Raw genomic sequence first — 23,059 nt, forward strand, 5'->3', positions numbered from 1 at the left:
TTCTCACTTATATGTGGGAGCTAAACATTGAGCACCCATGGACATAAACCTGGGAACAGTAAACACTGTGAACTAGTAGAGTGGGGAAGGAGGAAAGGGGATAGGGTCAAAAAACTACCTATTGGATACTATGCTTACTACCTGGGTGCGGTATACCCATGTGGCAAACTTGCACATGGACTCCAAAATAAAAGTTGAAAAAGAAAAAAAAAGAAGCCATTGGCCATCTACAAAATCAACCAACCATAAAATAACATTCTGGATTACCTGCTGTGGGGCTCAAAGTCCTTTAGGTATCATCCTTTCATTTCACACATTAGGGTTATCACCATAGTGTAGTGGAAAGTCTACAAACTTTTGAATCAGGTAACTTTATGACATAGACAACATGTACATAGACACATTATTTTATGTTTGTGTCATCTTGAAATTCATATATTATATATATGAATATATATTACTAAATATTGGTTTTCTCATTTATATAGCCATTGGGGATAATAGAACAATTTACCTCACTGAAAAACATTTTCAATGTAAGAATAAAAAGATACCATCAATGTAAAAAAAAGAATATGGTCATTAGATGCAGTCTATGAGGAGGTCTTCTATCACACTGAGAATCTCTTGTGTTTGGAAACATAACTTGGTCATCTTGGCATCCCCAGCGTGGAGCTCGGTGCTGAAGATGAAGTATTCAACTGTGAGAGATTGAAAGTCGAAGAGTTTATTTTAAAAAAGGTTTTTAGCACTTCAGGAGGCTGAGGCGGGCGGATCACGAGGTCAGGAGATCAAGACCATCCTGGCTAACACGGTGAAACCCTGTCTCTACTAAAAATACAGAAAATTAGCCGGGCATGGTGGCAGGCCCCTGTAGTCCCAGCTACTCAGGAGGCTGAGGCAGGAGAATGGCATGAACCCGGGAGGCGGAGCTTACAGTGAGCCGAGATTGCACCACTGCACTCCAGCCTGGGTGACAGAGCGAGACTCCGTCTCAAAAAAAAAAAAAAAAAAAAGGTTTTCTTACTGTGAAATTATTTTAAGATATATGTTCACATAGACCTTTCCAGAAGAAAACTGAAAAGAGGTAAAGGGTAGTCTAACTCACAAATATAAATAGAGAAACACAATGCATATTTACTCAGCAATCTTTTAATATGAAGTCATATTATTGGAATAGGAGTTTACCAATTGGATTTCGGCATGATTTTTCTCGCACAAAACACAAAGCAATAACTATAATTTCTGCCTTTAGCTTTTGAAAAACTAAAAGAACTTAAAGATACTTGCAAACCAACAAGAGCAGAGTCCCATTTTCCCCCCTTTCTTTAAATTTCGTATCATTGTCTTACCTTTACCAAGATTTTTCAACCATTCTACTTCACCCAGTCGTTCCAAAGTACTTAATTTTTTTTCTAAATTGATATTTAATGGGTTGCTCAATTTTACAAATAACATAAGAAGGTTTAGGGTCACCGCAACAGATTCTTTGAAACCATAAAATTCAACCCTTGGCTACGATGTTGGTGGGAGATTAAAGAGTAGCCTACCAGCCTCAAGTGGTCAAAATGACATGGACATTCTCACAGGCACTTTAAAGAAAAAAATGACGAGTTGGCTATATTTATGCATGCAGAATTATTTTTATAGAGTTCTATCTTGATTAAAACATAATTTAGTAGATTAAATATGCTATCTTCTTTGAGCAAGCTTTGGAAGACCAAGCTACTAGTAGAATTATACCAAAGTTAGGATACTGCCCTCTGCATATACTCAAATAGCAGGCCAGAATCCCAATAGAAAATGAGCATGCTTAGCTACGTTTCCGTAGTATGGAACTTACGAAGGTTCGATTCTTGATTTCTCATATGAATCAGAGCTCTCTCTCTCCTTTCCAGTGTGACCCAGTTGCATTTTGCATAGGCAGATGGTTTGAAGGAAAATTCCAGATTATTAGCATTTGCACTGGAGCTTGACAATCACCTTTATGAACCTGCTCTTGGAATAGCAGCCTTGGAAGATCCTGGAGTCAATCTCCTTTTATTTCAGATGAAAACTGATCAGAGGGAAAGAGCCCAGGAAGAAAGTTTTTATTCTCGGTGCCTTGGGCAACATGTGTACCCTCCCTCAAAAGAAGGCTTGGAGCAAAATGAACACTTACAGGAAACTGAGGCTCGTATGTTTTATGCAGTGAATCACCGGCATAATTGGAATTCTAACCTTGAAATTTTATTTCCAAATTTGACTGGCTCCACTCCTTATACATCAAATTGATCAAAGCAGAAATTACAGATTCAAATTTATGGTAAAGCTAAGAAAAAGAAAGCAGAACGATGAGTCAGAAGGTAAGAGGCCACGTAACCCAATTTTTTTTAGCATAAAGCATTCACGCATTTTACTGGCACCTCAACTAAAATGATGTTCTTTTAAAATCGTGTCACTTGATTATAAACATCTTGTTTTAAAAATGGAACATATAATCCAACATCCCCCAAATTTCTAGACGAATTCAAACCTAAGAGTTGATCTTAATATGGATTTAGGTATTCAACAAATACTTACAAAGTGTCCACTATCGGGCAAACATTGTTCTAGGTGCTGGAGTTACAACAGTGAACAAATAGGCAAAACCTTTACCCTCATGAGGCTTAGAGTCCAGTGGAAAGGAAAAGACCAAAAATAAGATAAGAAAACTTTATGGAAATATATAAACATACATAGGTATGTCTATATAATACATTGTGATATACCTAGTAAGATATATATAGTTTTCAGAGAAAAATATGGCTAACTTGTTTGTGCCTTACCTTGTCATACAGAATTAGAATATTATCCATACTGAATTCCTGGGCCCAGCCCTGGCCAGTGTCTCTGCCATTTTATGGGGTACATTATCTCTACTGAGCTAAGTAATTGCTAAATCCACACTGGAGGCTGTGTGAGTAGAGAAGTGACACACCAGTTAACAGGGTGAGAAATTAATGCAAATTAATTCTCCACCCTCCCAGCAGACACTGCTCCCACTCTTGCCCTTCTCCACCCCCCTGCCAGTTCTCAGAGAAAAATATGAATATTACAAATGATGTTCACTTCATGTCTCAGTGACCTAGAAAGGAGTGTGTGCACTAAGGTGCAGCAGTGCTTTAATGACGCTGAGCCCAAAAGCAAGGCAGTGACACAAAGAGGGGAGTGGTGTCACTGAGAGGAAGGCCCAAGCACTTTTCCCTTCTGCACCTCTTCCCAGGAGACAGGGGTGAGTTAAGGCAGCACAAGGTCACTGGGATTGCCTGAAGCTTGACCACAGGCACGAGTGACTTTCCTCTTGGCTGGTACCATCTGTATGGGGGAATAGAAGATTTTTATCATAACAAAGGATATCTCAATAGAGTCAATTAGCCCAGCATGCCTCAGAGAGTTCTGTGATGTGAGTGGTCACTTCTTTGAACTAAAGTTGAATAAAGAAAAAAAGAAAGTGAAATCATTTCAGTTACAAAGAACCTAGCACTGCATTCTATAAGGTTTCATCATTCAGATTTGGAAGGAGACGGGAGCCATGGTGGATGCCGTGAGGTGTCACCAGATCCCTTTGTGGGACTATATCCATCCCCCACCCTCCAGCTGTTCTGAGGATTGGCTGCTCACCTCTGTCCTCTTCTTTAGGGACCTCTGTATCTGGAGAGGCACTTGCACCACACCCCATCCCATAGCTGGTGACCGATTTGTTATCAGAGCTCCTTCATACTAAAGAAAGAGAGACTGAGACTCAAGCTGCTGAAGAGCTTTCCTCAAAGTCTCACAATCTGGTCAGTCGTCAAAGGAGTCTGTCTGACTCCAAATCCATCCTCTCTCCCCTCAATCGTATAGTTGCTTTATTCTCTTCTAGTGCTGTGGAGAAGCAGCCCCAGTTTGCCACTGAATAATAAGCGTCCCCACCATTTCCTTTCCCCATTGTTGTTATAGGGGTTCCTAATATGTGTTGCTAAGGCTTCACCTTATATCACCCAGAAGCTCTAACCTGTGGCTTCCTCAAGAGACATTATCCCTGAAAAATGGGTAGAAATTCAGGAAACTGCTTACTCAATTTCTCAGGTGGTGGCGGATGTTTTCTTCCTTATTCTTTGTTTTCTGCTTGGTAAGTCTGTGTGTAGGTGGTTTAATTGTGCTGAACAGACTCTTTCTCTCCTCTGTACAAAATGGGCTTTGGGGGTGGACAGGAGGAGGAAGAGAAAGATGTGAGTTTCACATAAGAGCAGAGGGATCCTTAGCCTGTCAGCTGAGACCGGAGGACTGTGTATTCCTGAGTAGTGCCTCCTGCCTTTCAAGTCTGGAAAGAGAACAGGAGAGGGAGGCATGCTCCCCACCCTAGGATGTTCCCTTTACTGCTACCACTTATTGCTTTACTGGACATCATAAAGATTGCAAGATGGACAGAATTTATTTGGATAAAAAGCAGTGGATGTTGGGTATAAGTAAATTAGCAACAGGTGATAGATTCTGAACATAGGACACCTCTAGATTGTTATGTCAATCCACACATTCCTTGCAGTGTCAAGGAAGGAGTAAATTTTCCAGATAAATTAAACAAAAGAGTATCAAAACTTAAAAAATTCATTCCATTTTGTGGAGATCTTTCCATGATCTAACATCTCTTCTCATTAAAATGTATGCAGAGCTAGGCACGGTGGCTTACGCCTGTAATCCCCACACTTTGGGAGACCGACGCAGGCAGATCACAAGGTCAGGAGATCAAGACGATCCTGGCTAACATGGTGAAACCCCGTCTCTACTAAAAATACAAAAAATTGGCCAGGCGTGGTGGCGGGCGCCTGTAGTCCCAGCTACTCAGGAGGCTGAGGCAGGAGAATCGCTTGAACCTGGGAGGCGGAGCTTGCAGTGATCCGAGATCACGCCACTGCACTCCAGCCTGGGCGACAGAGCAAGACTCTGTCTCAAAAAAAAAAAAAAAGTATGCAGGCCAGGTGCAGTGGCTCACGCCTGTAATCCCAACACTTTGGGAGGCCAAGGGGGGCAGATCACCTGAGCCCAGGAGTTCGAGACCAGCCTGGCCATCATGGCCATCCCTGTCTTTACTAAAAATACAAAAATTAGCCAGGCATGGTGGTGGGTGCCTGTAATCCCAGCTACTCAGGAGGCTGAGGCAGAATTGTTTGAACCCGGGAGGCAGAGGTTGCAGTGAGCCAAGATCGTGCCATCGCACTCCAGCCAGACAGCAAGACTCTGAAAAAAAAAAAGTATGCAGAAAAAATTTTACTTTTTCCTAGTGAAATGACATCCACATTATGATCATCTCATATGTGTTGCCTACTGAAAATACAGCAGCATTCTCCAGGCTGCTGAGGCATATGATCTACTGCCTGGCACACCAAATGATCCATCACTTTAGTTGATGACAAAGAAAGACTAAGGAGTTGCTCCAGATTGAGGGACACTGAGGACACATGGCAATGAAATAGAATACAGGATCCTATTCTTCATCCTGGGCTAAAGAAAATGGTTGAAAGGATTTGACTGGGTCAGTTGACAAAGTTGGAATTCAGACAGTAGGTTACATAAAAGTATTGTATCAATGTTCAATTTACTAAAGTTAATAACTGCAGTATGGGTGTGTAAGAGGTTATCCTTGTTCCTAGGAAATACAACCTGAAGTATTAAGGAGTAAAAGGCCATGATGTGTGTAACTAATTCTCAAATACTGAGAATTATCTCAAAAGTTATATATATTAACATATGAGTAGCATATATGAATACATTCTCATATATATACTCTCAAATATTATTCTTCAGTAGTATAAGTGATACATATTAGTATATAAGTGGTACATATTAGTATGTAAGTAGTAACGTGTATACTATCTCACATATATATATAAGAGAGAGAGTGACAGCAAGCAGCAGAAACAAATGAGGCAAAATGTTAACAATAGGTGATTTTGGATAAAGAGTATACGAATGTTTTTGTACCATTCTTATAAATTTCTATGAGTTTTGGATTATTTCCCAAAGAAGGAAACAAAAGAGCTTTCTTTAAGCTGCAACAATGAAGTAACAAGACTGGATTTTACATGTGGCACCTAAGAAGCTCTCTCATTATTTATACATATGTATGATATTGCACCTTCACTGACAGACTTGAACATTTCATAAGAAATGAGTTGATACTAGAAATGCTAGGTGAAGATTGCCCAAGTTAAGGCTGAATATAAATCTTCTTGGTATTCCATGAGATTCTGAGACATTTTATGGGAGTTTTGGCAGCATGGGCTTGCTAAGTGTAGCTCAGGGATTACTGGCTTTAAATGTCTTGAGCCAGTGTCAAGTTTGAGTTGAAGGCATTGGCAAGGTGTGGAATAAATGTGAATGGGGATAGAAGAGGATCTTTGGAGAGCTGAGTCGGTAAGTGTACACTGCACGGCATCAGGACAGTGAGCGATGTCCTTGGAAATGGCCTCTTTTTCCAATATGTCATCATTTGTACAAAGCTTAGATTAAAGCAGGAAACAAGAAATATCTTAAGCTGGAAAAAAAATAATAGTAGAGGCAAGTTTGAAGGAAGTAAAAAAAAATTGAGACTTATCTTTCCATTTATATAAATCCAATCCTCCCAGCCCCAGCCTTTCCTGTCTCTTCTATTAATGACTGGAGCAGAGGATCTTCCCATGGGGAGCTCCTTTTCTGAGTTAGAGATGTTCAATTTCATCTCCAAGGGGAACTGGTGAAGGTAACAAATAGAGTGGCTATGGAAAACATTAGAGAACCAAACCCAGATGATAGCAAAATGATGCTCATATGAACTAAGTTTCCTGGTGTATAGAGAAGAAGCTTGTGTGCTGGATTCATATGAAAAATATCCTCTTATACTTGAAGAGAAGACCTCTCATTAGCACAAAAATGAAACCTATCCTCATATTTCACTCCTACCTTCATCTCTCACAATTCACAATTTTATGATTTTTATTAAAAAAATAGTTTATAGGAAAATACCCACTTGGTCATCAAATAATTTATCTTCCATAGCATTTACTTACCTCAGCATGCTGCAATATTTTACACAGAGGTTGCTTAAATCCACTGCTGAAATGCAGGCAACTCTGGAAGAAAAAACAATGTGTTAACAGATAAATGGCTCCCTACTTCATGCTAGTTAATCTTTGCAGCAAATAACAGAACAATCTATAAAGTATAGAAAGATTTTGGGTACTTGGAACTTTACTCTCTGAGCTGGCATTTTGCCACATTGGGGATAAAGCCTCAGGTCTTCCTAAAAGCACCATGGAATCCATAATAGCCCAGAGTGTGTGACTCCTCATTTTTATATGTCATTAGAAAGATGGAATGCCAAGAGTATGTCTGGGGTCTGGGTTAGTACTAGCTCAAGGGAAAGGGTACCACGTAGTCAATCACTTCCCACATAAGCCAGATCTCCCCTAAAGATTAGTCAACGTGCCAGTAAAATATGAGCCTGCATTTCGCATGCTATGAGGAGCTCAAGACAAGCAGGCTAAATGTTTGTGATGTTGACATATGTTGGGGTGTTGTGATGTATGTACACTTGTATGCAGAGAAAGAGCCTGCCTTAGCCATTATGAGGTACTAACCAAAACTGCCTCATGGGAAAGGGCAACTGAGAGAATGTGAAGGGCTGGTCAACAGCACAGAGAACATTACTGCGCACCTCAGTTGTGCCCTCTGCTGGGGACTCAGTTTTTATATCAGGCAATGAAGTGGTGGGTGAGCCCCAATTTGGTGGTACAGGTCCCTGGTAGAGACATGTAGACACTGAAGTTCAGTGGGCATCAGTTTGCTGAAACCTGTGTTTATAGACACATGATGGTTTAATGTGAGGTGACCCAGGGAATTTGTTGAATACAAAAATGAAGCCTTATTTTTGGGGATCAGAACAATTAGACTAAGAGCTCTATGGGAAAACATTCTAAGAAATACACTTGAAACGGTGAGACTCCTCGTGTGTGTGTGTGTGTGTGTGTGTGTGTGTGTGTGTGTGTGTATTTCCACATATATCTATTTTATCCAACTTCAAAACTATTATGAATTCAGTCTTCTTTGCCACAATTAGAGAGGAAACTGTAATTTGAAAGGTTAGCAGATCTGCTACTGTTTCCTAATAGTTTGTATAGTTTCTAATGACCGGAATGCCACCCAGGAGGCCTTTATAGTGGAGCTGTGTCACCATAGGAGCGGTCCAAAGTGAATGTTACTTAATCAGAGTCACCGAAGATGAAAAATGTAGTATTTCCTTAGCAAGCTGGTGAGGCTGTAATTTTCAAATGCCGCTAATGTAATGTGGAGTGGGAGGGGGCCGCCATTCCTGACCTCTGTGTTTTATCCTCTGCTTTGAATGGTTTCGGCAAAAATAAAAATTTCAAGTGGCACTCATAATAACAGAACTTGAGGCAAAGGGATACTCTTTGAGTGTGCTGTAGCATATGAAAACAGAACCTGGTGAGCGTGCGGCATGCCAGGATACGAAAACAGAACGTGGTGAGCATGCAACACGCCAGAAGGGTTCGCAGTGTTGCTTGGGGTATAGGAGAAATGCCCGTGTGCAAAATTGCTGTTACCCAGTGGGCTAGCCCGACTATAAAGAAAATCACTGAGATAAAGACATTGAAATGCATATGATCATTGTCGTCATGCAGTGAAAGTTCTTTAAATCTAGACCCCTTATCTCTTTCATGGTTTTCAGCAGCTGACTTTGGCTTTTGTCCACAGTTGAACAGGTCCTCCCTGCTTTTAATAGTGAGGTTGAGCTTTTGGCAGAATTCTAGATGTGGGCTTTCACATTAATTCTGTGTTCTGTAGTTTATCTGCTATGTTTTATGCTGGGGGTAAGTCTGTAATAGCTGCAGTCATTGTGAAGCTTATGATATAGTGGGAAAAACAGATATTGAAGATGAAATGACAAGTATGATTACTTTGATGTATGGGAAATTTAGGGTAAACAGGCATATATAAGGACAGGTTGCTAATCTCATTTGGGGAGTGTTATATATCATTGCAGATACAGTTATATAGATTTAAATATACTTGTAGCATATGTACAGTATATGTATACTCATACCTGTACATATTTATTTATTAAAGTTGCCTGATTTAGCCAATAAAAGTATAGGATATATAGTTAAATTTGAATTTCAGATAAACTAGTAGTTTTTGAGGATAGGTATGTGCCATACAATATCTGGACATAATTACAATGTGGAGAGTGGTGTTTATCTGAAATTCAAATTTAACAGAGTGTCCTGCATTTTTTTCTGGCAACTCCAATGTATGCATATGTGTGTATGTCTGTGTGTTTTTGCATATGTGTCTGTGTGTGTGTGTTAATGGCATTCACAGCAATCTAGATGGGATTGTAGACTATTATTCTAAGTGAAGTAACTCAGGAATGGAAAACCAAACATTGTATGTTCTCACTCATAAGTGGGGGCTAAGCTATGAGGATGCAAAGGCATAAGAATGATACAGTGGACTTTGGAGACTCGGAGGGAAAGGGTGGGAAGGTGGTGAGGGATGAAAAACAACAAATTGGATTTATTGTATACTGCTGGGGTGGTGTGTGCATCAAAATCTCACAAATCACCACTAAAGAACTTAGTCATGTAACCAAATATGACCTGTTCCCCAAAAACTTATGAAAATAAAAATTTTAAAGATGAAAAAAAGAATACTTTAACTAAACCATTGAGGACCAGAGATGCTTGTAGTTCTGAAACTCTATACAGAAGCATGTGTTGTGTATCTGTGTATGTGTGTGTGTATCTGTAGATGAGTATATTTATATGAGTATGTATTTATGTGTGTATGTGTACCCTTCCCCCACACACACACATAACCAAGGGCAAATCTAAGAGAGAGGAGTATGAGAAGTATTATAGAAAGTATCTAGAAACAAGGCCTTTGGAACTGAGCACTGAAGTTTCATTCTTTTCAAAATAAGAAGCCTGTTTTCCTGCCTTCTTTGTGACTGCTTTTCTATTTAAGTAAGTCTCTTTTGAACAGAGAGTGGTAAGTACTGGTGTCCCCATGTCCAGTTACAAGCACCTGATCTGCAGATGTCAAAGAAGTTAAAGCCTCCCTGGTCTCTCTCCTTTGCTTCCTTCCCTGTTCTTCCAGCAGTTTCTTCCTAGTTAGGGCTTGTATAAGCCCTTTCCCCTTAACCAACCCCAGTAAGAAGCCATTGTGGGCATGGAAATTGGTTTGAAAAATCCAAGGACATCACTTGGATTATAAGAATACTTCAATGCAACCATTGAGGACCAGAGATGCTTGCAGTCCTGAAACTCCATACAAAAGCATGTATTATGGTTTTAAATAATAAAATCGATTTTTTCAAAACATATGCCATATCTAAACAGTTGATTTTCCTTACATAGGAGTCAGCTTGTACATGCATGTTCACATTATTATTCTCGCTGACTTTGGGATTGTTCCTTAACTCACAAATCTTCTGCTTCCTCATTCATAAAACAGAGTTGCTAAAGTTTCTGCCCCATAGGACTGTCATGAGGATTAAATGAGATAATGCAAATAAAGAACTCAGTGCAATACCTGGAAGATGTAGTAAGAGCTATGAGACTTAGGGGTGTGCAAATGTGGCTCCTGCCACACAGCCTCTAATGCATCAGCCACCATCTCAGAAGTCAGTTCAGACATTTCTCACGTGTTCTGAGAAACATGGGGAAGAGCCCATACCAAGGTACTCACATAAAGACTGTAGTTTAGGGGTGACTAAGGTTCAGCTTTGGAAGACCAAGGGGAACCCACAGTACCATAGTTAAAAGAAGACTCAGCAGGAATAGTGTGGGCTTTCCTGAGATATGGCCCAAAGCCAAAACCACTGCATGCTCAGAATGTTTGCTCTGTGTGCTGGGAGCATCTTGGGGCTATGAGAAAAATTTCTCTTTGATACTGACATATTAAAATAGACATCCCTCGATGTTCTTTGTAGTCAAAAGATAGATGGCCTTTGAGACACTTGTCACTAGTGAAATAGATTTTGTCATTATCAGAGGAAGCCGGGCCATACTGCATACCACAATTAACTTGAATAACCTTTTCAGTTTTTTTTTTCTTAATTAGGGTTTACAGCACAAGAATATCTCTTATAAGGGGGAGGATTTTTTTTAAACTAAGAAATTTTTTAAAATTTTTTATTTTGGCTGCAAAAAAAAACAAGCTGTACATTTGTGTTTTCAAAGCCATCCTCCTTTTGAAAACCACAAAGCCAAGTGCATGCTATATAAAGATGTTATATTGTAGCTGAACTTCATGTTAACTGTCATTAATCTGTGACTTCCAAGCAAGAAACTAAAGTTTTTAAAGGGTCTTCAAGTGAAGTATGTCCAAAAGTAACAACAGAAAATATCATTTTAAGATGCCGGGTGGTTTCAGACTCTCAACACTGACCTTTTACCTTCAAGGCTGTGTCTTGCATTACATCCACTTCTCCTTAAGGCTACAGTAAACCTGTCAAGTCAGATTGCTGTTTGAGTTGAAACTAACAGGAACAAGCGCAAGAGTTTTACCCAAATGATTAGTGGATTTCAGACTGCTTGTCAAAACCACTTGGTGTTATGAGAGTTGGCATAACCCCATAAGGCGTTTCTTAAACATGCCTTTATTTGGTTCATTTTCAATTTCTTCCCATAACTGCCACACAACCATATTTGACAGAAGAGGAACTTCAATTTCATGTTTGGAACTTTAACCTCAATTTAATGCAAAGTAGGAAATGCAAAATATTTTTAAAAGAGACACTTATATTGGCTGTTATATTGGCTAATTTGTTTATGGATTTAGTCAGATGCATGGTAATATGTCCTATCAATGATGGAATTTTCATATCTCTGATGGAATAAATATATTTGTTGGCTTCTACCATTCTATAACCAATGATGTCAAAATGTGGGGGTTTTTTAACACATTGATACCATTCTCTTTGGGCCTCATGTATGAATCTACAGGGAGAAAGGAAATTACTAAGGCTGCTAGGACTGTAGGGAAGATGGAATGGGGTGAAGGAATAGAGAGATTTGGGGCCAGTTCCATGGAATACTGTCATCTCTGAGAAACTCTACAGTATTGAGAAAATCCCACCTCATCTGTAAATTTGCTAGGGCTCCTCCACACACCCAGACCTTAGTCAAAAGCTGCATACTTTAACATAACCTCCACTCCCTGCCAAGCATCATCAAGTTCTCACCTTTAAGAAGGGGAGCTATAACGGTATTAGCCTGCTAGGGCTGCTATAACAAAATACCACAAACTGGGTGGCTTAAACAACAGACATTTATTATAATTCTAGAGACCAGAAGTCCAAGATCAAGGTTCTGGCCAATTCAGTTTCTGGGAAGGGTTCTCCACCTGACTTGCAAACAGCAGTCTTCTCTCTGTGTCCTCACGTGGCAGAGAGAGAGTGAGCTCTCTGGTGTCTCTTCTTGTAACAGTGCCAGCCCTATTGAATTAGGAACCCACCCTTATGACCTCATATAACTTTAATTGCCTCCCTGAAGGCCCTATCTCCAAATACAGTCAGATTGAGGATTAGAGCTTCAACATGTGCCTCTTTAGGGGGGATACAATTCAGCCCGTAACAATAACTAAGAACAAAAGATAGTATCTGTATTTTGGCAACTTACTATTATGCATCTAGTCTGTAAATGTTTTTCTGTCACCCACAACAAATATACATTTAGCATCAAAACAATGAATAAACCATTTTACCAAGAAACGTAAAAATTTAGCAGTGTTAAAAAAAGCTCTATGCCCTGAAGGCCAAATATTTGTAGCTAATGTTTAGCATGTTAAATGTTGACTGGTTTTTAGAATGTTGCTTTTTATGCAGATGTCTTTGCCAGAAAAATAATGTTTTGATTTTAATTGTACCCTATAAAATACTAACCATTGTTATATAGCATGACATGTAGCACTGATCAAATTATATTTCCCACTGATCAAATTATATTTCCCAAAACATAATAAATACAAACAGGTGTTTCAGCTGTTAAGTACTTTTTTTCTGTTGCCATAATTACAAAGAAATTTCATCCTAGATCTAACAGCTTAGACTCACAACCTATAAGATGGTGGTCACAGGTTGTATATAATGAAAAGGTAATAAAGACACAGGTGAAAGTCCTAATGCAGGTAATGGATTGAAAAGCAGATAAAAGCTCTAATTCAGCCTCTCTGAGCCTTAGTTTTTCTTTTTATGAATAAGTAACTTGGGCTAGGTGATCTTTTAGGACCATTACAGAAATAACCATTCTCTCATCCTAAGAAACAAACTACGAAGATGATTTGGTAAAATTAGCAAACAGATCTCACTTGGAAAAAAAGTAATGAAAATAAGGTCAAATTTCAAGTTATATTAGTGGGAAACAGTCTTCGGATTGTAAGATTATGAACCAGCTTCCCACATGAAATAATATAAGCTGGATTTTAGAAGATATTTTAGATGAAACAAAATCTCAGGCTGTGTCCGTTCTGCCAGATGAAATAAACTTGGTGACCCCATCCAGCCTTTTTCCATCTCTGATTGCAATGCATCTGTAATTGAAAAATGTCTTTAGGGAAGTGTACTGTTGAACAGCCTTCTGCCTGAACAACATCATCCTAACACACATCTCATAAGAGATTTCACTGCTCTGACAAGTTACACATCCTAAGTGAAAAACCACAGTGATATTGTTGCTGTTTGCTCAACCCCCTGCCGGAGCTGGGATTCACACCCTGAAGCTGTATTTCATGAGTGAATTCAGATTAAATCTTTGTTCTCTTTCCGTCGTATGGCACAGCTGCCTTAAAATTCACCACCACCGACAGACAGAGGACTTCCTCGAGATAATGACCCACAGGAAATTTCTTTCATGAATCAGACAAGCCAGTATGGAGAGTTTAGGGCAATGGCATGCCAGGTTGGCATTATAATCTCATTTGCCACATGCTTGTTGAAAAGCCTTTGTGCTGGAAGCTACATTAGGTATTTGGGAAGGAGTACCACATTATGCACTTCATCCCGTGTTTGTGAAGAACTTTACTAGGCCTAATATCCTAGCTAAAATCTGCCTTATCTTTCTTCACGACAGAGAGAAAAGATGGGAAAGTCAAAATATAAATATATTGCTGAGTCATTGACTCTTTTTATTAGTTAATTTGCTAAATTGACCTTGACTCAGCTTCTGTGGATTAGGGTTAAAATGCCTTGTCATCATTTTTGGATCTCTACATCCTGGAATTGTATGGCAGAATGAAAAGAGGTGGACTAGCCTGCATAACCAGCTGCTTTCACCTCCCCATCTTTAGTCACACAATTCCTATGAGCTTCAGTTTCCTCATCTGTAAATTTGGAACAATAACACCCACTCCACGGAGTGATGATGAGGTTTCTGGTGGGCAAGGTAACACAGTGCTTTGGCTTGCATCTTGCTCTACCACTTGTTAACTGGGACACTCTGCTGTGTTTCCTTATCTGTAAAACAGGGATGACTTTTTTAAAGCAGTTCTTTTTCATAGAGTTGTTTGAGGATTAAATGGGTAGACAATATATGTGAAGTATTCTGAACAGTGCTTGGTGCATGGCAAGCCCTCAATAAATGCTACCTCTTATTGGTTGATAGAATGCACCCGTGCTCAATTAATGTTCCCTTCCTCGCCCCTTTTTCTCCTTCATTTGCCCTCCTTGACCACACACAGAAACTGGAAGGCAGAGTTTCTCGTGTGTTAAAAATATTCCAGGTCAGGCGTGGTGGCTTACACCTGTAATCCCAGTACTTTGGGAGGCCAGGGCAGGTGGCTCACCTGAGGTCAGGAGTTCCAGACCACCCTGACCAATATGGTGAAACCCTGTCTTTACTGAACATACAAATTTTGCTGGGTGTGGTGGTGCATACCTGTAATCCCAGTTACTTGAGAGGCTGAGGCAGGAGAATCACTTGAACCCTGGAGGCGGAGGTTGCAGTGAGCTGAGATTGCACCATTACACTCCAGCCTGGGCAACAAGAGCAAAACTCTGTCTAAAAAAAAAAAAAAAAAAAAAACACGTTTCCAGGATCCTTACTTTGAACACTCTTCAGGAAATGCTCTCTGGAAACTTCAAAGTCATGGAGAGCTAAAGCGTTGGAAAAGAATTTCTAAAATAATATGCTGGCTAACTTCAAGGTATTTTAGGTCTATCTCTAACACCAGCCAAGTGACTGACATTTGTAAGGTGCGGGTCCTGTATAGAGCAGATGAGGATATGTAACAAAGAATTATTTTCAAATCTGTTAGCAACTCAGAGTTCATGCCCTATTGCCAATGGCTGTGGAGCTTCATTTTCAACATATGCAGGACAGTAAATCTGCATATTATAGAGGAGACTGTGTTGGAAGAAGAGGCTTGGAATGGTAGTCTATCTTCTTTGTATTCAGTTCAACTAGCTGAAGTCTATTTTAATGGTGTCTCTATTCAAATAAAAGTGTGATGGTGGAGAAAAGAGAGGCTAAGCAACACGGCAGGAATAAAAAAAGACTTTAAGTAGGGACATGATAGTTTGCATGGTTGGAGAAAAATTAACTCAATACATGTTTGAGTTGGCAGATTTGCTAATGTCCTACAGCATTCTTTGTATAGGTGTAGGAGATTATTTGCATTGCTTGGAATTGAAGACTAACAAAGTTGAAATGCTTTTTGAGGTATTATTGTGTCAGTGACAAATGCCAAAATTAGCGGCCACACTGGGTTTGAACCACGTGGTGGTGATGTCAGAGGAGAGCGGAGTCCAAGTGGGATGACCAGGGCCTCAATAAAGCCTGGGGTCCCAGTAATGCCAGGAAACAGACAGCGCAAAAAGCAGCACTTGGCAGTTGACTGATTCTGTTGCAGGACCTAACAAAGTGATTAACATCAAGTAAATGAAGATGCTTCTTGGAAAACTGTAACATTATCAAGGCTGTCAGGGAGGCTGCATGAAGTTAGCACACTGAAATGTGCCCCTCCTGGTTCACTTCCTCAGACAGAATGTTCTGGCTTTGGGTTTCGCTATCAGATGTGATTTGATCTCCAGGCCTCTCACAGGGACAGAGATATCAAGAAGTCAGGGGGTCTGACAGTGATGCATTAGGCAATAGGATGCTGAGGCTGATTATGATGCAGGTGACAGAAATGAATCACCTCCTGAATATGCTGACATTGGCGCTGCGGGAGGAGACAGAGCCAGCGCTCTTGTGATGTCAATAACGAAAAACAGGAAGACAACTCTGCCTGAAACGGTATGTGCCTGAAACTGGGATGCTTAATGTTAGAGGTAACTTGACGATCCAGGCCACTATTATACAGAAAACAAAACACACACCAAAAAAATATATATCTTAACACCTTTGGGGAATACTATTTATGTATTGCCTCTTCTTTTTCACTTTTCCGATCTTATGAGGTATAAATTATGATAAAATTAACAAATATATGTCATGATCACCTAAATACTTGCATTTGGAAGCATATAATAAGCATCAGCTGATCAATAAAATCATCATTAAGATGTCTACATGGCGGCCTGGCATGGTGGCTCACACCTGTAATCCCAGCACTTTGGGAGTTGAAGGCAGGCCGATCACAAGGTCAGGAGTTTGAGACCAGCCTGGCCAATATGGTGAAACCCCGTCTCTACTAAAAATACAAAAATTAGCTGGGCGTGGTGGCGGGTGCCTGTAGTCCCAGCTACTCAGGAGGCCGATGCAGAAGAATCGCTTGAACCTGGGAGGTGGAGGTTGCAGTGAGCCGAGATTGTGCCACTGTGCTCCAGCCTGGGCAACAGAGTTGAGTCTCCATCTCAAAAAACACAAAAAAGATGCCTACATGGCAAATGCTAAATAGGAGAAAAACCTTGATAATTCTCTGAATACTGGGTTCTGAAATGGTAATAGTTTTCTCACTCCCCTGGCATTTATGTATTGCCATGTAGCTCTAGTTTTCTTCAAATGAATTAATGTCCTATCTTTACTCCTCAAATGGATCATAAATTCCTGCAAAACAGGGGCCATTCTAACTTAAAATCCTTTGTAAATTCTCAGTGTTTCCAGCCCACAGTCCTTTGCATGTTTTAGCATATCAAGAACTAAATGAAATCATATTGATATATTTCACTAAATAAAAAGATGTGTAAGTTCTCTGAGATGCTTGTGGTACTCTGTTCTCATGCTGCTGATAAAGACATACCTGAGACTGGGTTATTTATAAAGAAAAAGAGGTTTAATGGACTCACAGTTCCACACGGCTGGGGAAGCCTCACAATCATGGTGGAAGGCAAAAGGCATGTCCTACATGGTGGCAGACAAGAAAGAATGAGAGCCAAGTGAAAAGGGAAACGCCTTATAAAACCATCAGATCTCGTGAGACTTATTCACTACCAAGAGAACAGTATGGGGGAAACAGCCCCCATGATTCAATTATCTTCCACCGGGTCCCTCCCACAACATGTGGCGATTATGGGAGCTACAATTCAAGATGAGGTTGGGTGGAGACACAGCCGAACCATATCAGTGCAAGAAAAAGTATGGGTTGTTTAGATAAGGTAATGCTGGAACCTTGAGAAATGTTTGATGTCAGTAACTGGGGAAGTGGGTTAGGTGATGGAGACATCTGTTCAGAATGGCCCCTCAGAGGGATGGGATGGTATTTAGGAAGGTGAAGTCAGCAGAGCCCGGGAGTAGGTGAGGAGGAGCCTGGTAAGGCCAAAAGTGTGAGGCCCCTTCGAAGGCCCTAAGAACATGGTTCATTTTCTAGTGCAATAGGAAATCAAACTAGAACTCTCCATGAAAGGTAGAAAATTTAATCCTGATTTCAACACCTCTGGGCTGATAGCATTAGAGAAAAATTACCAGATTCCTTGATCAGATTATTCTTTTTGAGCAATTGTAATTGCAAATGCCCCAAAAGTGATAGATTAAAAAGGTTTTATAGTTTTATAAATATGACTCACTTATATTTTATTATTATTTCACTTATAGTGAGTCTTATATTTAGTGAGTCTTATATTTATAAAACTATAAAACCTTTTTAATCTATCACTTTTGGGGCATTTGAAATTACAGTTGCTCAAAGTAGGGCCTATATTTATAGAACTAGAATTTGTATTGTTACCTTTAAAAAAAAATACTGACCCAGGTTTTACTAGATTCTATGTATCCTGTAAAATCAAAGAAAATAACCATGAAAATTCCAAAGAAAAACTTATATATATAATTATCGTGAGTAGAATCACTGAACGAATACATTTATATTGGTTCTGGAAAGCAATGAGAAGCTTTACACAATTACATTATCTCAAATTATAACTTTCTGTTGTTTTTCAGAGTTTGTAAAAAATAAATGATGTGTCATATTTAATCTTCTTTGTCCTTAGATTCACCATAATAAATATTAAGGTAGTGCATTTATTATAGGGCTTTTCACTTGAAAGACAATACCCATTAATTTTAAACCTTATGTTGGCAGTCCCTCCAACACAGTATTAGAATACTTCTGTCTCTATTCTACATTATGTTTATTGGGACTGGGGAGGCTAACATCACAATTACTTTCAATCTCAGGAATCAGATTCTTCTTTACTTCGAAAATTCTCAACTACTATTAAATCTGTACATTTCTTCTCTGCTATCTTCTCCATTGTTTCTTCTGGGAATTCTATCACATACATGTTGGAGCCTCCCAGTCCTTACTGCGTGTCTGATAACTATTCTTTCATATTTTCTGTTGCTTCATCTCTATGGCTTTTTATTTTTCTTGTTTTATAGTTTTTCTGTCACTGGTGTATCTGGAACCAGAGATGGGATGAATTCACTCAGTCATTTTCACCAAAAGTCTCAGCAAAACTACTATATGTTTACCTACTTTATGTGTTTAAACATATAACTTTGAAGGAATATCCAATAAATTTACACTTCCCAAGGCACTGAAGAAAATCATTGCTTTGGGGTTTTTTTTCTCCTTTTCTAGAAACGGATAGATTTAAACAACATCTCAAATAAAGAAAGAGGACAAAGAGTCAAAAAGCAACTTCAAATCCTTCTATATACAAAATTCCAGCTTTCTGTAATACATAAATACTTCAAGCTGATAAACAAAAAGGGTAGCTACTCAGTTTAAGCCAAAAACAAGTGTGGATAAAAATGTACCTAATCCTCCAGAGAATCAGGGCAGTGCCTAAGAATTATGTGCATTCCACACAATGGGAAATGAATATATTTTCCACATTTTAGAGCTTTAAGATGTGACTGCTTTAGTATGCCAGCCAACGCCTACAAAAGTGTGACAACAAAATACATAAATCAATAAACCATTTCTCTATATACCACATACTTAATCCATTTTGAAGTGGGAGTATTTCACTGTAATAAAAATACGGAGGTATTTTCTTCAATCACTATTCTAATTAGTTCAGGCTTACCTTCTTTTATGGCTCTGTGAAATATCACTAACACATACAATAGTTATGGAAACAATACATCCCATAGATTTGAACTTATAAAAGCCTTGCATGTGAAATTTGTTTCTCAGACAAATGTGAAATTCAGTACCTTTGCTGGTTGCACTACATGAGCAGGTTGGAAAAGAAGGTTTTAAAATTCTGTCACTAGAATTAATCATATTCCAATTTTGTATCCTTCACTTCTATAAGCAACCTTATAGAACTCAGTCAGCCTTGTTCAGCATTATATTTTCAATGTGTATATTCAATGAATCTTTCTTTAGTAAACATTTATCTCTTAGAAAACACTTTTCTCAATTTATGAGCCATAATAAACTAAGAACACAAAAGGTATAAATTAAAAATTCAAACCTGACATAGTTTAAATTCAATATTCTTAACCCTGGATCAATCAAATAATAATCTTTTTCATGATAAGAATGAATATTTGGTGACCACAAATAATAGGAAGACAAATGTAATGTGATATAAAAACATTTTATCGTGTGCCAAAAGCATCTGTTGCCTGTAAAAATATGTGCTTCCTTGATCCTTATCTGCATTTGGTTTATTCTTTTGAGCTTCTATTTGGTTCTGTAATTTTACCTACACCGTTTCTTAGTCACTGCTAATCAGATTCCAACAAACAGGAGTGCAGAAAAATCAAGGGACTTAAGGTTGCACTTGAGGTCTCCAGGCATGTGTCTTTGTATTTGTGAACATCTAGCCCATCTTATTATAGCAAATATCAAATGGTCATTACGTTTCTTGTGTATTTTTGCAGCCAGTATTGACATGAGTCAACTTAGAGTTTGTCTGTTTATTTGATGTTTACCTTGTTTAAGAAAATAAGAAGCAAAAACACCAAGAGGCCTATTTGTTAGGTAAGCTTTCCTCTACCAGGTTAGAGCAGGTGAAGGATCCTAGAAAAATTTCCAAGCCTCTTTTATTTCTCTCCTCACCAAAACACAACTAGAGCAGCTTGGGAAAGTTTATGTCCTGCCTTGCAAAGCAGAGATGTACCTGAACAAATTTCAATCTATTCCACCAGGAGTTTGTGATTGTTCTTTCAGATGGCATCTTCTAAGTCTCATCTTAAGTTTGCCATTTAGCTCTCCATGCTTTGTGACTTCATTTTCTTTTTTGAGAGCAGGGAGAATACGTTCACTTTTCTTTCATTAAAGAGTATTTCAACTGTAAATGATAAATGGCTTTCAGGATCCTGAATATAAAGAGCTATATGAAAACACGGCTAAACTAAACCATGAGTTATCTGGAACACTGGTTCTCAACTGGGACTGATTTTGCCCATCAGAGACGTTTGGCAGTGCCTGGAGACATTACTGATCCTCACATTTGTGTGTAGGGTGCTGCTGGCATCTAGTTGGTAGGGGCCAAACATGCTACAAAACCTCCAAAGCAAAGAACAGAGCAGACAAAGATTCATCAGGCCCCAAATTTCGATAGGGCTGAGGTTGAGAAACCCTGACCTAGAGTTTGTCAAGAACATTTCACAATCCAAATCTTAATCCTTCTTAAGCTCCCTGGAAATTTATATTTATAAAATAATGGGAAACTGAATCATACAAATAGAAAAGCTCGATCAGGAAAATGGTGCTTGGAAATGCTTTTCTATGAGAAGAAATAGATGAGAAGTGAATGAGAATATTCTATTCTTTTGTTGTTCTTGTTTGTGTCTCTTTTTTCTTTCTCATTCTCTCTGTGTCTCTCTAGTGGATGCTGTGAAAAATGTGTCCGACATTCACGCTACATGCTGCAGACCACATTATTTAATAACGGGAGTCTCAGCAGCCGTCTTCAGTAGTGTTCGTTTAATTTTCTATTAAGATTAGCATATTACTTATGGAGGGGTTTTTTTTGGTATTATATTTCATTATGCTTTGACACGTTGAGGACTTGCTAATCCCGGAGAGACTACCTCTCCCACGGCTAGCTAATTCCTAAAAATAGCAAATAAGAGCCAGGCACGGCAGCTCACACCTGTAATCCTAGTGTGTTGGGAGGCTGAGGCGAGCAGATCGCTTGAGTCCAGGAGTTTGAGACCAGCCTGGGCAACATGGAGAGAGCCCATCTCTACAAAACATAGAAATATTATCTGGGTGTAGTGGAATGCACCTGTAGTCCAGCCACTCAGCAGGCTGTGGTGGGAGGATCACTTGAGCCCAGAAGGCAGAGGTTGCAATGAGCTGAGATCGCGCCACTGCATTCCAACCTGGGTGACAGCGTGAGACCCTGTTTCAAAAAAGAAAATAAAAAACAAGATAGTAAACAATTTGCCTGTGTATTTGCCTTTCGTATGCAAACCAACCAGTCCAGAAACCATACTTCCAGTCACCCCCTTTATCTAACTCTCACCAAGCCAGTATTTCTTTACCCTAAATCATCTCATGACCAAGTAACAGATGACTAGAGACACTGCTAGAACCCACTGAAGTTACTCAAATTACCCAACCTTAAGCTTGCTCACTCTACTTACCCTATCTTGTCCATTCTTCCCCAGAAATCCACAATACAGGCTTTTCCAGGCTTTTTCCTCGTCTTTCCTGCCTCCCTGAGAGTCCTGGTGCTTACCCATGTGGCCCTGTCTGAGATACCTGTTCCTAGAGATCTGTGCTCATTCCTTCGTGGCATTCACGTCCATGTCTGCATGCATTACTATACCGCACTAAGACAAATCCTGGGTACATTTAAAAACAATTAGCAACCTTGGGGATTAAAATGAAAGCAAATCTTAACAAACCCGTATTTCTGATCTTCCCACTAGCCCTCTGAAGTAAATGTAATCATTCCCATTTTACAAGGAAGAAGCTGAGGTTCATAGGCTGTTAAGTGTCTTGTCCTGAGGTATATGGCTGGTAAATGATTCCAACTTATATCTGTTAAACTCCAAGATACAGTCACTTCTATGAAGTGGACTATGACAAGTGGCATTTGGCTTACTCACAAGGCAATAGATATCATCTCCAGAGAATAGAATGTATGTGCTCCTTAATTAATGCTTCTTTAATTTTCTAGAATGAGTACTCTTTTTTTCCCCCTTGGGTGATGACCATCAGCAGAACTTAGTTACAGAGTAACTGATGTGGGAATATACATGATTGTGGGGAAGGAGCACAGGGCTGGGAATTTGGGTTGGAGTTCCAGCTTCCCTGCTGACCAATTACATATCCCTGGGCAAACTGTTGTTCTCTTAGGGGCTTCAACTTGCTCTTCTGTAAGCAGAAAGCCTGAATTATGTTGGTGCAAAAATAATTGCGATTTACTTTTGCACCAACCTTACATTATTTTTGCACCAACTTCACATTATTTTTACAATTTATTATTTGAACGATCCCATTTGAGATAAATTACCGGCACCTCTGAGACCCAAAGTGTTGTAGAGAACGTAAAATTTATGACATGTCTCTCCAATCCATAGAGATGAGTAGTTTTTACATACTGGTTCATTTTTCTGGCATTAGTAGGAGGACATTCATTGTAGGTTGCATTCATTTATTCAATAAGCATTTATTGAGGAACTGCTTGGTGCCAGTTAATTGGTGTGAAAAA

At 39.3% G+C, this 23,059-nt stretch overlaps 1 protein-coding gene and 1 long non-coding RNA gene across 4 annotated transcripts in view; one reads left to right on the top strand and one right to left on the bottom strand.

The window, feature by feature from the left end:
- Nucleotides 1-23,059, top strand: part of GPC6 (glypican 6) — a 1,182,651-nt gene that overhangs the window by 955,004 nt on the left and 204,588 nt on the right. The window lies entirely within an intron of this gene.
- LOC129136737 (uncharacterized) lies at nt 1,063-7,512 on the bottom strand. Of its 2 annotated transcripts, none has more exons than XR_010150751.1 (5): nt 7,466-7,512; nt 7,047-7,109; nt 4,078-4,198; nt 2,162-3,741; nt 1,063-2,056 (listed from the first exon to the last, which is right to left on the bottom strand). It is a non-coding gene; the product is annotated as an uncharacterized LOC129136737 (long non-coding RNA). The 2 variants fall into 2 exon arrangements; XR_008538692.2 differs by having other exon boundaries at nt 2,162-2,311; nt 2,808-3,741; nt 7,047-7,512.

This window comes from Pan troglodytes, chromosome 14, assembly GCF_028858775.2.
Source record: "Pan troglodytes isolate AG18354 chromosome 14, NHGRI_mPanTro3-v2.0_pri, whole genome shotgun sequence".
NCBI lineage: Eukaryota > Metazoa > Chordata > Mammalia > Primates > Hominidae > Pan > Pan troglodytes.